Source organism: Oncorhynchus nerka, unplaced genomic scaffold, assembly GCF_034236695.1.
Source record: "Oncorhynchus nerka isolate Pitt River unplaced genomic scaffold, Oner_Uvic_2.0 unplaced_scaffold_1119, whole genome shotgun sequence".
In the NCBI taxonomy this organism is placed as follows: Eukaryota; Metazoa; Chordata; class Actinopteri; order Salmoniformes; family Salmonidae; genus Oncorhynchus; species Oncorhynchus nerka.
Window position 1 is genome coordinate 53,096 of NW_027040206.1, and position 18,886 is coordinate 71,981.

General features: G+C 46.9%; 1 pseudogene; it reads right to left on the reverse strand.

The window, feature by feature from the left end:
* The window catches only part of LOC135570081 (chromosome transmission fidelity protein 18 homolog), a 57,018-nt pseudogene extending 39,004 nt beyond the window's left edge, over positions 1-18,014 (reverse strand).
* Between the last annotated feature and the right edge of the window lie 872 nt (positions 18,015-18,886).

Below are 18,886 nucleotides of genomic sequence, written 5' to 3' on the forward strand. Positions count from 1 at the left end.
CCACCTATTGGGACAGATCAATACCAACCATCAGACAGAAACCACCTATTGGGACAGATCAATACCAACCATCAGACAGAAACCACCTATTGGGACAGATCAACACCAACCATCAGACAGGGCCTGGTACCACCTATTGGGACAGATCAATACCAACCATCAGACAGGGCCTGAAACCACCTATTGGGACAGATCAATACCAACCATCAGACAGGGAAACCACCTATTGGGACAGATCAACACCAACCATCAGACAGGGCCTGGAAACCACCTATTGGGACAGATCAACACCAACCATCAGACAGGGCCTGGTACCACCTATTGGGACAGATCAACACCAACCATCAGACAGGGCCTGAAACCACCTATTGGGACAGATCAATACCAACCATCAGACAGTAACCACCTATTGGGACAGATCAATACCAACCATCAGACAGTAACCACCTATTGGGACAGATCAATACCAACCATCAGACAGGGCCTGAAACCACCTATTGGGACAGATCAATACCAACCATCAGAAACCACCAGTCAGACAGAAAACCACCAGATCAACACCAACCATCAGACAGGGCCTAAAACCACCTATTGGGACAGATCTACAACCATTGGGACAGATCAATACCAACCATCAGACAGGGCCTGAAACCACCTATTGGGACAGATCAATACCAACCATCAGACAGAAACCACCATCAGACATGAAACCACCTATTGGGACAGATCAATACCAACCATCAGACAGGGCAGAAACCACCTATTGGGACAGATCAATACCAACCATCAGACAGGGCCTGAAACCACCTATTGGGACAGATCAACACCAACCATCAGACAGGGCCTGAAACCACCTATTGGGACAGATCAATACCAACCATCAGACAGGGCCTGAAACCACCTATTGGGACAGATCAACACCAACCATCAGACAGAAACCACTATTGGGACAGATCAACACCAACCACCAGGGCCTGAAACCACCTATTGGGACAGATCAATACCAACCATCAGACAAACCACCTATTGGGACAGATCAACACCAACCATCAGACAGGGCCTGAAACCACCTATTGGGACAGATCAATACCAACCATCAAGTAACCACCTATTGGGACAGATCAACACCAACCATCAGACAGGGCCTGAAACCACCTATTGGGACAGATCAATACCAACCATCAGACATTGGGGATCAATACCAACCATGAAACCACCTATTGGGACAGATCAATACCAACCATCAGACAGAAACCACCATTGGGACAGATCAATACCAACCATCAGACAGAAACCACCTATTGGGACAGATCAATACCAACCATCAGACAGGGGAAACCACCTGGGACAGAAACCACCATTGGGACAGATCAATACCAACCATCAGACAGAAACCACCTATTGGGACAGATCAACACCAACCATCAGACAGGGCCTGAAACCACCTATTGGGACAGATCAATACCAACCATCAGACAGGGCCTGAAACCACCTATTGGGACAGATCAATACCAACCATCAGACAGGGCCATCAGAAACCACCTATTGGGACAGATCAATACCAACCATCAGACAGGGCCTGAAACCACCTATTGGGACAGATCAATACCAACCATCAGACAGGGCCTGAAACCACCTATTGGGACAGATCAATACCAACCATCAGACAGGGCCTGAAACCACCTATTGGGACAGATCAATACCAACCATCAGACAGGGCCTGAAACCACCTATTGGGACAGATCAATACCAACCATCAGACAGGGCCTGAAACCACCTATTGGGACAGATCAATACCAACCATCAGACAGAAACCACCTATTGGGACAGATCAATACCAACCATCAGACAGAAACCACCTATTGGGACAGATCAATACCAACCATCAGACAGGGCCTGAAACCACCTATTGGGACAGATCAATACCAACCATCAGACAGGGCCTGAAACCACCTATTGGGACAGATCAATACCAACCATCAGACAGAAACCACCTATTGGGACAGATCAACACCAACCATCAGACAGGGCCTGGTACCACCTATTGGGACAGATCAATACCAACCATCAGAAAGGGACTGAAACCACCTATTGGGACAGATCAATGCCAACCATCAGACAGGGCCTGAAACCACCTATTGGGACAGATCAATACCAACCATCAGACAGGGCCTGAAACCACCTATTGGGACAGATCAATACCAACCATCAGACAGGGCCTGAAACCACCTATTGGGACAGATCAATGCCAACCATCAGACAGGGCCTGAAACCACCTATTGGGACAGATCAATACCAACCATCAGACAGAAACCACCTATTGGGACAGATCAATACCAACCATCAGACAGAAACCACCTATTGGGACAGATCAACACCAACCATCAGACAGGGCCTGGTACCACCTATTGGGACAGATCAATACCAACCATCAGACAGGGCCTGAAACCACCTATTGGGACAGATCAATACCAACCATCAGACAGAAACCACCTATTGGGACAGATCAACACCAACCATCAGACAGGGCCTGGTACCACCTATTGGGACAGATCAACACCAACCATCAGACAGGGCCTGGTACCACCTATTGGGACAGATCAACACCAACCATCAGACAGGGCCTGAAACCACCTATTGGGACAGATCAATACCAACCATCAGACAGTAACCACCTATTGGGACAGATCAACACCAACCATCAGACAGGGCCTGAAACCACCTATTGGGACAGATCAATACCAACCATCAGACAGAAACCACCTATTGGGACAGATCAACACCAACCATCAGACAGGGCCTGAAACCACCTATTGGGACAGATCAACACCAACCATCAGACAGTAACCACCTATTGGGACAGATCAATACCAACCATCAGACAGTAACCACCTATTGGGACAGATCAATACCAACCATCAGACAGGGCCTGAAACCACCTATTGGGACAGATCAATACCAACCATCAGACAGAAACCACCTATTGGGACAGATCAATACCAACCATCAGACAGGGCCTGAAACCACCTATTGGGACAGATCAATACCAACCATCAGACAGGGCCTGAAACCACCTATTGGGACAGATCAACACCAACCATCAGACAGGGCCTGAAACCACCTATTGGGACAGATCAATACCAACCATCAGACAGAAACCACCTATTGGGACAGATCAATACCAACCATCAGACAGGGCCTGAAACCACCTATTGGGACAGATCAATACCAACCATCAGCCAAACCACCTATTGGGACAGATCAATACCAACCATCAGACAGGGCCTGAAACCACCTATTGGGACAGATCAATACCAACCATCAGACAGGGCCTGAAACCACCTATTGGGACAGATCAATACCAACCATCAGACAGGGCCTCAGAAACCACCTATTGGGACAGATCAATACCAACCATCAGACAGGGCCTGAAACCACCTATTGGGACAGATCAATACCAACCATCAGACAGGGCCTGAAACCACCTATTGGGACAGATCAATACCAACCATCAGACAGAAACCACCTATTGGGACAGATCAATACCAACCATCAGACAGGGCCTGAAACCACCATTGGGACAGGGCCTGAAACCATCCAGAAACCACCTATTGGGACAGATCAACACCAACCATCAGACAGGGCCTGAAACCACCTATTGGGACAGATCAACACCAACCATCAGACAGGGCCTGGAAACCACCTATTGGGACAGATCAATACCAACCATCAGACAGGGCCTGAAACCACCTATTGGGACAGATCAATACCAACCATCAGACATTGGGGGAAACCACCTATTGGGACAGAAACCAACCATCAGACAGGGCCTGAAACCACCTATTGGGACAGATCAATACCAACCATCAGACAGGGCCTGACACCACCTATTGGGACAGATCAATGCCAACCATCAGACAGGGCCTGAAACCACCTATTGGGACAGATCAATACCAACTATATCAACACCAACCATCAGACAGGGCCTGAAACCACCTATTGGGACAGATCAATACCAACCATCAGACAGTAACCACCTATTGGGACAGATCAACACCAACCATCAGACAGGGCCTGAAACCACCTATTGGGACAGGACAGATGAAACCACCTATTGGGACAGATCAACACCAACCATCAGACAGGGCCTGAAACCACCTATTGGGACAGATCAATACCAACCATCAGACAGGGCCTGAAACCACCTATTGGGACAGATCAATACCAACCATCAGACAGAAACCACCTATTGGGACAGATCAATACCAACCATCAGACAGAAACCACCTATTGGGACAGATCAATACCAACCATCAGACAGGGCCTGAAACCACCTATTGGGACAGATCAATACCAACCATCAGACAGGGCCTGAAACCACCTATTGGGACAGATCAATACCAACCATCAGACAGAAACCACCTATTGGGACAGATCAACACCAACCATCAGACAGTAACCACCTATTGGGACAGATCAATACCAACCATCAGACAGGGACTGAAACCACCTATTGGGACAGATCAATGCCAACCATCAGACAGGGCCTGAAACCACCTATTGGGACAGATCAATACCAACCATCAGACAGGGCCTGAAACCACCTATTGGGACAGATCAATACCAACCATCAGACAGGGCCTGAAACCACCTATTGGGACAGATCAACACCAACCATCAGACAGGGCCTGAAACCACCTATTGGGACAGATCAATACCAACCATCAGACAGAAACCACCTATTGGGGATCAATACCAACCATGAAACCACCTATTGGGACAGATCAATACCAACCATCAGACAGAAACCACCTATTGGGACAGATCAACACCAACCATCAGACAGGGCCTGAAACCACCTATTGGGACAGATCAATACCAACCATCAGACAGGGCCTGAAACCAATTGGGACAGATCAATACCAACCATCCAGAAACCACCTATTGGGACAGATCAACACCAACCATCAGACAGGGCCTGAAACCACCTATTGGGACAGATCAACACCAACCATCAGACAGGGCCTGAAACCACCTATTGGGACAGATCAATACCAACCATCAGACAGGGCCTGAAACCACCTATTGGGACAGATCAATACCAACCATCAGACAGGGCCTGAAACCACCTATTGGGACAGATCAATACCAACCAACCATCAGACAGGGCCTGAAACCACCAATACCAACCATTGGGACAGATCAATACCAACCATCAGACAGGGCCTGAAACCACCTATTGGGACAGATCAATACCAACCATCAGACAGGGCCTGAAACCACCTATTGGGACAGATCAATACCAACCATCAGACAGGGCCTGAAACCACCTATTGGGACAGATCAATACCAACCATCAGACAGGGCCTGAAACCACTGAAACTGAAACCACCTATTGGGACAGATCAATACCAACCATCAGACAGGGCCTGAAACCACCTATTGGGACAGATCAATACCAACCATCAGACAGTAACCACCTATTGGGACAGATCAATACCAACCATCAGACAGACTGAGTAACCACCTATTATTGGGACAGATCAATACCAACCATCAGACAGCCTAACCACCTATTGGGACAGATCAATACCAACCATCAGACAGAAACCACCTAGGGACAGATCAACACCAACCATCAGACAGGGTAACCACCTATTGGGACAGATCAATACCAACCATCAGAGGGCCAGAAACCACCTATTGGGACAGATCAATACCAACCATCAGGGCCTGAAACCACCTATTGGGACAGATCAATACCAACCATCAGACAGGGCCTGAAACCACCTATTGGGACAGATCAATACCAACCATCAGACAGGGCCTGAAACCACCTATTGGGACAGATCAACACCAACCATCAGACAGAAACCACCTATTGGGACAGATCAATACCAACCATCAGACAGGGCCTGAAACCACCTATTGGGACAGATCAATACCAACCATCAGACAGAAACCACCTATTGGGACAGATCAACACCAACCATCAGACAGGGCCTGGTACCACCTATTGGGACAGATCAATACCAACCATCAGACAGGGACTGAAACCACCTATTGGGACAGATCAATGCCAACCATCAGACAGGGCCTGAAACCACCTATTGGGACAGATCAATACCAACCATCAGACAGGGCCTGAAACCACCTATTGGGACAGATCAATACCAACCATCAGACAGGGCCTGAAACCACCTATTGGGACAGATCAATACCAACCATCAGACAGGGCCTGAAACCACCTATTGGGACAGATCAATACCAACCATCAGACAGGGCCTGAAACCACCTATTGGGACAGATCAATACCAACCATCAGACAGGGCCTGAAACCACCTATTGGGACAGATCAATACCAACCATCAGACAGAAACCACCTATTGGGACAGATCAACACCAACCATCAGACAGGGCCTGAAACCACCTATTGGGACAGATCAATACCAACCATCAGACAGAAACCACCTATTGGGACAGATCAATACCAACCATCACAGAAAAACCACCATTGGGCAGATCTGACCAACCAACCACCTATTGGGACAGATCAATACCAACCATCAGACAGGGCCTGAAACCACCTATTGGGACAGATCAATACCAACCATCAGACAGAAACCACCTATTGGGACAGATCAACACCAACCATCAGACAGGGCCTGAAACCACCTATTGGGACAGATCAATACCAACCATCAGACAGGGACTGAAACCACTATTGGGACAGATCATGCCAACCATCAGACAGGGCCTGAAACCACCTATTGGGACAGATCAATACCAACCATCAGACAGGGCCTGAAACCACCTATTGGGACAGATCAATACCAACCATCAGACAGGGCCTGAAACCACCTATTGGGACAGATCAATACCAACCATCAGACAGGGCCTGAAACCACCTATTGGGACAGATCAATACCAACCATCAGACAGAAACCACCATTGGGACAGATCAATACCAACCATCAGACAGGGCCTGAAACCACCTATTGGGACAGATCAATACCAACCATCAGACAGAAACCACCTATTGGGACAGATGGGACAGGGCCTGAAACCACCTATTGGGACAGATCAACACCAACCATCAGACAGGGCCTGAAACCACCTATTGGGACAGATCAATGAAACCACCAACCATCAGATCAGGGCCTGAAACCACCTATTGGGACATCAATACCAACCATCAGACAGAAACCAATTGGGACAGATCAACACCAACCATCAGACAGGGCCTGAAACCACCTATTGGGACAGATCAATACCAACCATCAGACAGGGCCTGAAACCACCTATTGGGACAGATCAACACCAACCATCAGACAGGGCCTGAAACCACCTATTGGGACAGATCAATACCAACCATCAGAGTAACCAATTGGGACAGATCAACACCAACCATCAGACAGGGCAACCATCAGAAACCACCTATTGGGACAGATCAATACCAACCATCAGACAGAAACCACCTATTGGGACAGATCAATACCAACCATCAGACAGGGCCTGAAACCACCTATTGGGACAGATCAATACCAACCATCAGACACCTATTGGGGATCAACACCAACCATCAGACAGGGCCTGAAACCACCTATTGGGACAGATCAACCAACCATCAGACAGTAACCTGAAACCTATTGGGACAGATCAATACCAACCATCAGACAGGGCCTCAGAAACCACCTATTGGGACAGATCAATACCAACCATCAGACAGGGCCTGAAACCACCTATTGGGACAGATCAATACCAACCATCAGACAGGGCCTGAAACCACCTATTGGGACAGATCAATACCAACCATCAGACAGGGCCTGAAACCACCTATTGGGACAGATCAATACCAACCATCAGACAGAAACCACCTATTGGGACAGATCAATACCAACCATCAGAGGGTAACCACCATTGGGACAGATCAATCAACACCAACCATCAGACAGGGCCTGAAACCACCTATTGGGACAGATCAATACCAACCATCAGACAGAAACCACCTATTGGGACAGATCAGACAGTAACCAATTGGGACCAAACCAACCATCAGACAGGGACTGAAACCACCTATTGGGACAGATCAATACCAACCATCAGACAGGGCCTGAAACCACCTATTGGGACAGATCAATGGGACAGATCAACACCAACCATCAGACAGGGCCTGAAACCACCTATTGGGACAGATCAATACCAACCATCAGACAGGGCCTGAAACCACCTATTGGGACAGATCAATACCAACCATCAGACAGGGCCTGAAACCACCTATTGGGACAGATCAACACCAACCATCAGACAGATCAATACCAACCCACCTATTGGGACAGATCAATACCAACCATCAGACAGGGCCTGAAACCACCTATTGGGACAGATCAATACCAACCATCAGGCCTGAAACCACCTATTGGGACAGATCAATACCACCATCAGACAGAAAACCATCAGACAGGGCCTCAGACAGTACCACCTATTGGGACAGATCAATACCAACCATCAGACAGGGACTGAAACCACCTATTGGGACAGATCAATGCCAACCATCAGACAGGGCCTGAAACCACCTATTGGGACAGATCAATACCAACCATCAGACAGGGCCTGAAACCACCTATTGGGACAGATCAATACCAACCATCAGACAGGGCCTGAAACCACCTATTGGGACAGATCAATACCAACCATCAGACAGGGCCTGACACCACCTATTGGGACAGATCAATGCCAACCATCAGACAGGGCCTGAAACCACCTATTGGGACAGATCAATACCAACTATATCAACACCAACCATCAGACAGGGCCTGAAACCACCTATTGGGACAGATCAATACCAACCATCAGACAGGGCCAGAAACCACCTATTGGGACAGATCAACACCAACCATCAGACAGGGCCTGAAACCACCTATTGGGACAGATCAACACCAACCATCAGACAGGGCCTAACCACCTATTCAGGACAGATCAACACCAACCATCAGACAGGGCCTGAAACCACCTATTGGGACAGATCAATACCAACCATCAGACAGAAACCACCTATTGGGATCACCAACCAGCAGACAGGGCCTGGTACCACCTGTGGGACAGATCAACACCAACCCTATTGGGACAGATCAATACCAACCATCAGACAGGGCCTGGAAACCACCTATTGGGACAGATCAATACCAACCATCAGACATTGGGGATCAGATACCAACCATCAGAACCACCTATTGGGACAGATCAATACCAACCATCAGACAGGGCCTGAAACCACCTATTGGGACAGATCAACACCAACCATCAGACAGGGCCTGAAACCACCTATTGGGACAGATCAACACCAACCATCAGACAGGGCCTGAAACCACCTATTGGGACAGATCAATACCAACCATCAGACAGAAACCACCTATTGGGACAGATCAATACCAACCATCAGACAGGGCCTGAAACCACCTATTGGGACAGATCAATACCAACCATCAGACAGAAACCACCTATTGGGACAGATCAACACCAACCATCAGACAGAAACCACCTATTGGGACAGATCAATACCAACCATCAGGTAACCACCTATTGGGACAGATCAATACCAACCATCAGACAGGGACTGAAACCACCTATTGGGACAGATCAATACCAACCATCAGACAGGGCCTGAAACCACCTATTGGGACAGATCAATCAACACCAACCATCAGACAGGGCCTGGAAACCAATTGGGACAGATCAATACCAACCATCAGACAGGGCCTGAAACCACCTATTGGGACAGATCAATACCAACCATCAGACCACCTATTGGGCCTGACACCAACCATCAGACAGGGCCTGAAACCATTGACAGGACAGATCAATGGGCCAACCATCAGACAGGGCCTGAAACCACCTATTGGGACAGATCAATACCAACCATCAGACAGAAACCATATTGGGACAGATCACCAACCATCAGACAGGGCCTGAAACCACCTATTGGGACAGATCAATACCAACCATCAGACAGGGCCTGAAACCACCTATTGGGACAGATCAATGGGACAGATCACCAACCATCAGACAGGGCCTGAAACCTATTGGGGCTGGTCAGCTGGTTCTAGTTGATGTACCTAGTGGGTTATTAGAGGACAGGTTCTAGTTGATGTACTAGTGGACAGTTATTAGAGGGCTGGTCAGCTGGTTACCTAGTTGATGTACTAGTGGGTTATTAGAGGGCTGGTCAGCTGGTTCTAGTTGATGTACTAGTGGGTTATTAGAGGGCTGGTTCTAGTTGATGTACTAGTGGGTTATTAGAGGGCTGGTTCTAGTTGATGTACTAGTGGATTCTCAGACAGTTGATGTACTAGTGGGTTATTAGAGGGCTGGTTCTAGTTGATGTACTAGTGGGTTATTAGAGGGCTGGTCAGCTGGTTCTAGTTGATGTACTAGTGGGTTATTAGAGGGCTGGTTCTAGTTGATGTACTAGTGGGTTATTAGAGGGCTGGTTCTAGTTGATGTACTAGTGGGTTATTAGAGGGCTGGTTCTAGTTGATGTACTAGTGGGTCATTAGAGGGCTGGTTCTAGTTGATGTACTAGTGGGTTATTAGAGGGCTGGTCAGCTGGTTCTAGTTGATGTACTAGTGGGTTATTAGAGGGCTGGTTCTAGTTGATGTACTAGTGGGTTATTAGAGGGCTGGTCAGCTGGTTCTAGTTGATGTACTAGTGGGTTATTAGAGGGCTGGTTCTAGTTGATGTACTAGTGGGTTATTAGAGGGCTGGTTCTAGTTGATGTACTAGTGGGTTATTAGAGGGCTGGTTCTAGTTGATGTACTAGTGGGTTATTAGAGGGCTGGTTCTAGTTGATGTACTAGTGGGTTATTAGAGGGCTGGTCAGCTGGTTCTAGTGGGTTATTAGAGGGCTGGTTCTAGTTGATGTACTAGTGGGTTATTAGAGGGCTGGTCAGCTGGTTCTAGTGGGTTATTAGAGGGCTGGTTCTAGTTGATGTACTAGTGGGTTATTAGAGGGCTGGTTCTAGTTGATGTACTAGTGGGTTATTAGAGGGCTGGTCAGCTGGTTCTAGTGGGTTATTAGAGGGCTGGTTCTAGTTGATGTACTAGTGGGTTATTAGAGGGCTGGTCAGCTGGTTCTAGTGGGTTATTAGAGGGCTGGTTCTAGTTGATGTACTAGTGGGTTATTAGAGGGCTGGTCAGCTGGTTCTAGTGGGTTATTAGAGGGCTGGTTCTAGTTGATGTACTAGTGGGTTATTAGAGGGCTGGTTCTAGTTGATGTACTAGTGGGTTATTAGAGGGCTGGTTCTAGTTGATGTACTAGTGGGTTATTAGAGGGCTGGTCAGCTGGTTCTAGTTGATGTACTAGTGGGTTATTAGAGGGCTGGTTCCAGTTGATATACTAGTGGGTTATTAGAGGGCTGGTTCTAGTTGATGTAATAGTGGGTTATTAGAGGGCTGGTTCTAGTTGATGTAATAGTGGGTTATTAGAGGGCTGGTTCTAGTTGATGTACTAGTGGGTTATTAGAGGGCTGGTTCTAGTTGATGTACTAGTGGGTCATTAGAGGGCTGGTTCTAGTTGATGTACTAGTGGGTTATTAGAGGGCTGGTCAGCTGGTTCTAGTTGATGTACTAGTGGGTTATTAGAGGGCTGGTTCTAGTTGATGTACTAGTGGGTTATTAGAGGGCTGGTCAGCTGGTTCTAGTTGATGTACTAGTGGGTTATTAGAGGGCTGGTCAGCTGGTTCTAGTGGGTTATTAGAGGGCTGGTTCTAGTTGATGTACTAGTGGGTTATTAGAGGGCTGGTCAGCTGGTTCTAGTGGGTTATTAGAGGGCTGGTTCTAGTTGATGTACTAGTGGGTTATTAGAGGGCTGGTCAGCTGGTTCTAGTGGGTTATTAGAGGGCTGGTTCTAGTTGATGTACTAGTGGGTTATTAGAGGGCTGGTTCTAGTTGATGTACTAGTGGGTTATTAGAGGGCTGGTTCTAGTTGATGTACTAGTGGGTTATTAGAGGGCTGGTCAGCTGGTTCTAGTTGATGTACTAGTGGGTTATTAGAGGGCTGGTTCCAGTTGATATACTAGTGGGTTATTAGAGGGCTGGTTCTAGTTGATGTAATAGTGGGTTATTAGAGGGCTGGTTCTAGTTGATGTAATAGTGGGTCATTAGAGGGCTGGTTCTAGTTGATGTACTAGTGGGTTATTAGAGGGCTGGTTCTAGTTGATGTACTAGTGGGTTATTAGAGGGCTGGTTCTAGTTGATGTACTAGTGGGTTATTAGAGGGCTGGTTCTAGTTGATGTACTAGTGGGTTATTAGAGGGCTGGTTCTAGTTGATGTACTAGTGGGTTATTAGAGGGCTGGTTCTAGTTGATGTGCTAGTGGGTTATTAGAGGGCTGGTTCTAGTTGATGTACTAGTGGGTTATTAGAGGGCTGGTTCTAGTTGATGTACTAGTGGGTTATTAGAGGGCTGGTTCTAGTTGATGTACTAGTGGATTATTAGAGGACTGGTTCTAGTTGATGTACTAGTGGGTTATTAGAGGGCTGGTCAGCTGGTTCTAGTTGATGTACTAGTGGGTTATTAGAGGACTGGTTCTAGTTGATGTACTAGTGGGTTATTAGAGGGCTGGTCAGCTGGTTCTAGTTGATGTACTAGTCGGTTATTAGAGGGCTGATTCTAGTTGATGTACTAGTGGGTTATTAGAGGGCTGGTTCTAGTTGATGTACTAGTGGGTTATTAGAGGGCTGGTCAGCTGGTTCTAGTTGATGTACTAGTGGATTATTAGAGGACTGGTTCTAGTTGATGTACTAGTGGGTTATTAGAGGGCTGGTTCTAGTTGATGTACTAGTGGGTTATTAGAGGGCTGGTCAGCTGGTTCTAGTTGATGTACTAGTGGGTTATTAGAGGGCTGGTCAGCTGGTTCCAGTATGACCTTTGATCCTACCTGCTGCTCGGGGTTCGATGAAACTCCTCTGGAGACGACGGGGGGGTGATGTCATCAACCTGAGACACCTCAAACAGCTTCTTGGCCACATCCTGCCTCAGACGCTTAGCCTTGGGAGCTACACACGGATACAAATACATCAACGACAAAGAGTCACCACAGTACTCTCTCTCACGTCATCACACTAACGGCAGAGAAGAAGGGAAGAGCTACTCACTGATTGGCTCGTCCGCCAGCAGGTGTTCTATGTCCTCTCCGTCACACGCCACAGACGGGCCTTCCAATTGGCCGAGGCTCCGTTCTGACGATGCCTGTGATTGGCTCCTGAGTGGCTGGTCACCAGCGGTGATGGCTTCCTGGAACGACTGAGGCTTCTGCTTCCGGAACTCTGACCGCTTAGTGGAAGGAGCTGGATTAACTGACCACACAGAGAGACACATCAGAATACACACATCATAATACACACACAGAGAGAGAGACATCAGACTACTAGGTAGGTAGCCGACAGTATTTTTCAGTGACAACACTTTTGTGGCGTCCTCAAATTACACACACAGAATACACACACATCAAATTACACACAGAGAGACACACACACACACACACACATAATACACACACATCAAATTACACACAGAGAGACACACACACACACACAGAATACACACACATCAAATTACACACAGGTGTTAGGAGATGCAGATAGATAAGTAGCAGAGGTGGTCACCTCCGTTTCCTGTGAACAAGACCTGTAACATGGCCGAGGGGGAACCCTAACCAAGACCTGTAACATGGGAACCCTAACCAAGACCTGTAACATGGGAACCCTAACCAAGACCTGTAACATGGGAACCCTAACCAAGACCTGTAACATGGAGACATGGGAACCCTAACCAAGACCTGTAACATGGAGACATGGGAACCCTAACCAAGACCTGTAACATGGGAACCCTAACCAAGACCTGTAACATGGAGACATGGGAACCCTAACCAAGACCTGTAACATGGAGACATGGGAACCCTAACCAAGACCTGTAACATGGCCGAGGGAACCCTAACCAAGACCTGTAACATGGAGACATGGGAACCCTAACCAAGACCTGTAACATGGGAACCCTAACCAAGACCTGTAACATGGAGACATGGGAACCCTAACCAAGACCTGTAACATGGGAACCCTAACCAAGAGCTGTAACATGGGAACCCTAACCAAGACCTGTAACATGGAGACATGGGAACCCTAACCAAGACCTGTAACATGGAGACATGGGAACCCTAACCAAGACCTGTAACATGGAGACATGGGAACCCTAACCAAGACCTGTAACATGGGAACCCTAACCAAGACCTGTAACATGGAGACATGGGAACCCTAACCAAGACCTGTAACATGGAGACATGGGAACCCTAACCAAGACCTGTAACATGGGAACCCTAACCAAGACCTGTAACATGGAGACATGGGAACCCTAACCAAGACCTGTAACATGGGAACCCTAACCAAGACCTGTAACATGGAGACATGGGAACCCTAACCAAGACCTGTAACATGGGAACCCTAACCAAGACCTGTAACATGGGAACCCTAACCAAGACCTGTAACATGGAGACATAGGAACCCTAACCAAGACCTGTAACATGGGAACCCTAACCAAGACCTGTAACATGGAGACATGGGAACCCTAACCAAGACCTGTAACATGGAGACATGGGAACCCTAACCAAGACCTGTAACATGGGAACCCTAACCAAGACCTGTAACATGGAGACATGGGAACCCTAACCAAGACCTGTAACATGGGAACCCTAACCAAGAGCTGTAACATGGGAACCCCAACCAAGAGACATGGGAACCCTAACCAAGACCTGTAACATGGAGACATGGGAACCCTAACCAAGACCTGTAACATGGAGACATGGGAACCCTAACCAAGACATGAACCCTAACCAAGACCTGTAAACCTGTAACATGGGAACCCTAACCAAGACCTGTAACATGGGAGACCTGTAACATAACCAAGACCTGTAACATGGGAACCCTAACCAAGACCTGTAACATGGGAACCCTAACCAAGACCTGTAACATGGAGACATGGGAACCCTAACCAAGACCTGTAACATGGAACATGGAGTAACATGGGAACCCTAACCAAGACCTGTAACATGGGAACCCTAACCAAGACCTGTAACATGGGAACCCTAACCAAGACCTGTAACATGGAGACATGGGAACCCTAACCAAGACCTGTAACATGGAGACATGGGAACCCTAACCAAGACCTGTAACATGGAGACATGGGAACCCTAACCAAGACCTGTAACATGGGAACCCTAACCAAGACCTGTAACATGGGAACCCTAACCAAGACCTGTAACATGGGAACCCTAACCAAGAGTAACATGGGAACCCTAACCAAGACCTGTAACATGGAGACATGGGAACCCTGACCAAGACCTGTAACATGGAGACATGGGAACCCTAACCAAGACCTGTAACATGGAGACATGGGAACCCTAACCAAGACCTGTAACATGGAGACATGGGAACCCTAACCAAGACCTGTAACATGGGAACCCTAACCAAGACCTTTAACATGGAGACATGGGAACCCTAACCAAGACCTGTAACATGGAGACATGGGAACCCTAACCAAGACCTGTAACATGGAGACATGGGAACCCTAACCAAGACCTGTAACATGGAGACATGGGAACCCTAGACCTGTAACATGGAGACAGACCTAACCAAGTAACATGGAGACATGGGAACCCTAACCAAGACCTGTAACATGGAGACATGGGAACCCTAACCAAGACCTAACCAAGTAACATGGAGACATGGGAACCCTAACCAAGACCTGTAACATGGAGACATGGGAACCCTAACCAAGACCTGTGAACCCTAACCAAGAACATGGGAACCCTAACCAAGACCTGTAACATGGAGACATGGGAACCATGGAGACATGGGAACCCCAAGACCTGTAACATGGGAACCCTAACCAAGACCTGTAACATGGGAACCCTAACCAAGACCTGTAACATGGAGACATGGGAACCCTAACCAAGACCTGTAACATGGAGACATGGGAACCCTAACCAAAGACCTGTAACAAGATGGGAACCCTAACCAAGACCTGTAACATGGAGACATGGAGACATGGGAACCCTAACCAAGACCTGTAACATGGAGTAACATGGAGAACCCTAACCAAGACCTGTAACATGGGAACCCTAACCAAGACCTGTAACATGGGAACCCTAACCAAGACCTGTAACATGGAGACATGGGAACCCTAACCAAGACCTGTAACATGGGAACCCTAACCAAGACCTGTAACATGGGAACCCTAACCAAGACCTGTAACATGGAGACATGGGAACCCTAACCAAGACCTGTAACATGGAGACATGGGAACCCTAACCAAGACCTGTAACATGGGAACCCTAACCAAGACCTGTAACATGGGAACCCTAACCAAGACCTGTAACATGGAGACATGGGAACCCTAACCAAGACCTGTAACATGGAACAACAAGACCTGAGACATGGGAACCCTAACCAAGACTGTAACAAGACCTGTAACATGGAGACATGGGAACCCTAACCAAGACCTGTAACATGGAGACATGGGAACCCTGGAACCAAGACCCTAACCAAGACCTGTAAAATGGAGACATGGGAACCCTAACCAAGACCTGTAACATTCCTAGAGAACTACTACATCTGTTCACCAGAGAACTACTACATCTGTTCCCAGAGAACTACTACATCTGTTCACCAGAGTTACATCTGTTCCCAGAGAACTACTACATCTGTTCCCAGAGAACTACTACATCTGTTCACCAGAGAACTACTACATCTGTTCACCAGAGAACTACTACACCTGTTGTATTCAGAGCATCCCAGAGAACTTCACTGTGAGGTCTACTACACCTGTTGTATTCAGCATTTCACTGTGAGGTCTTCACTGTGTATTCAGCATTTCACTGTCTACTACACCTGTTGTATTCAGCATTTCACTGTGAGGACTACTACACCTGTTGTATTCATCATTTCACTGTGAGGTCTACTCACACCTGTTGTATTCAGCATTTCACTGTGAGGTCTACTACACCTGTTGTATTCAGCATTTCACTGTGAGGTCTACTACACCTGTTGTATTCAGCATTTCACTGTGAGGTCTACTACACCTGTTGTATTCAGTATTTCTCACTGTGAGGTCATTTCACTGTGAGGTCTGAGGTCTACTACACCTGTTGTATTCATACACCATTTCACTGTGAGGTCTACTACACCTGTTGTATTCAGCATTTCACTGTGAGGTCTACTACACCTGTTGTATTCAGCATTTCACTGTCAGGTCTACTACACCTGTTGTATTCAGCATTTCACTGTGAGGTCTACTACACCTGTTGTATTCAGCATTTCACTGTGAGGTCTACTACACCTGTTGTATTCAGCATTTCACTGTCAGGTCTACTACACCTGTTGTATTCAGCATTTCACTGTGAGGTCTACTACACCTGTTGTATTCAGCATTTCACTGTGAGGTCTACTACACCTGTTGTATTCAGCATTTCACTGTGAGGTCTACTACACCTGTTGTATTCAGCATTTCACTGTAAGGTCTACTACACCTGTTGTATTCTGCTCACCTGTTGACAAATACATTTTGTATTCAGCATTTCATGTGACTGTTGACTCATGTGACAAATATTTTGAAATTGCGACTTTTCAAAACGCTGCTATAGCCTACTGCCCGTTCTGAGTTATATCACCCAGGTGAGAAACAAACAAATCGACCCGCGTTTAGAAAAGTCGGTTTTAATAAGAAGACTTTTGGATATTTTTTTTTTTTAATCTTGACCAGACTAACTTTTATCCATCTAACTAGGCTTACAACTCACAGTCCATCTCAGCCAGGACCTCCAGCTCATCAGCGAACTGTTGCTCATACTCGTCCTCTATCCCGAACATCTCGTCATACTCGTCCATTAGTAGTCAGTCAAGTTGACCGGTATGTACCGGACAGCCGAGGTGTATAATTATGATAATAATATCTATGCAATACTACTTTTCAGTCGGTTCCGTGTTTGTTCGTTTTTGTTTTTCTTCTCCCGTCCCGTCTGTCTGATCAATTTCGCGGTAAACTCTTTGGGTTAACTATTTCCGGGTTAATTTTGTTTTCTCGCTTGTGATTGGATGATCCAGACAAAGACTTAAGCTGCTTGTCCAATAGAAATCAACCGACTCCATTTGTAGGGGCTGTTATGGCGACGACACGCCAAACTGCGCATGTGCAGCCAGTCAAGAATCTAAGTCCACACTTTTGTGATATAAAATAGTTTCTGCCGAAGTGTTCCCGGAAGTCTCAAAATATTGCGCCTCTTGGTTTAGAAACTCTCTGATCCAGATATTCATGTTCCGGAGGGGGTGCTTCCGTTTCCGGTCGGACCATGTTAGTTTGAGCAGCAGAATAATAAAACAAATTCTACACTACTGCGGATAAAACCAGAATTAAAACATTGCTGATAATTTCTCACACAAGATCTCTGTAAAAAAAAAATGTAAAAAATAACATACGTTTCTTGTGAAAACAGAAAGACTTCAGGTGGAGAGGATAAAACGTGGGAGGTTCAACTCTACCGCTGGGTGACGGTGCTACTCGTGTCTGTCTACTAAAACAGCTGTCAACACAACTCATGTCTCCAGAGTTGACTTGTTGTTGATTTGGAAAGAAAAATTAATACGGTTTTTATACTGGACACCGAAAGCAAACTGGTGAGACATTTAATTCGATAACGACGTTGTTTATATTGACCTAAAGCATCGCAACCTGGACACATCTAATACTATAAACGGTGAAGTACGGGATAGACCGCAGGGGTAATAACCCGTAACGAGTTCAGCTCATCACGAAACTGTCAGCAACAACTAGCGGCTT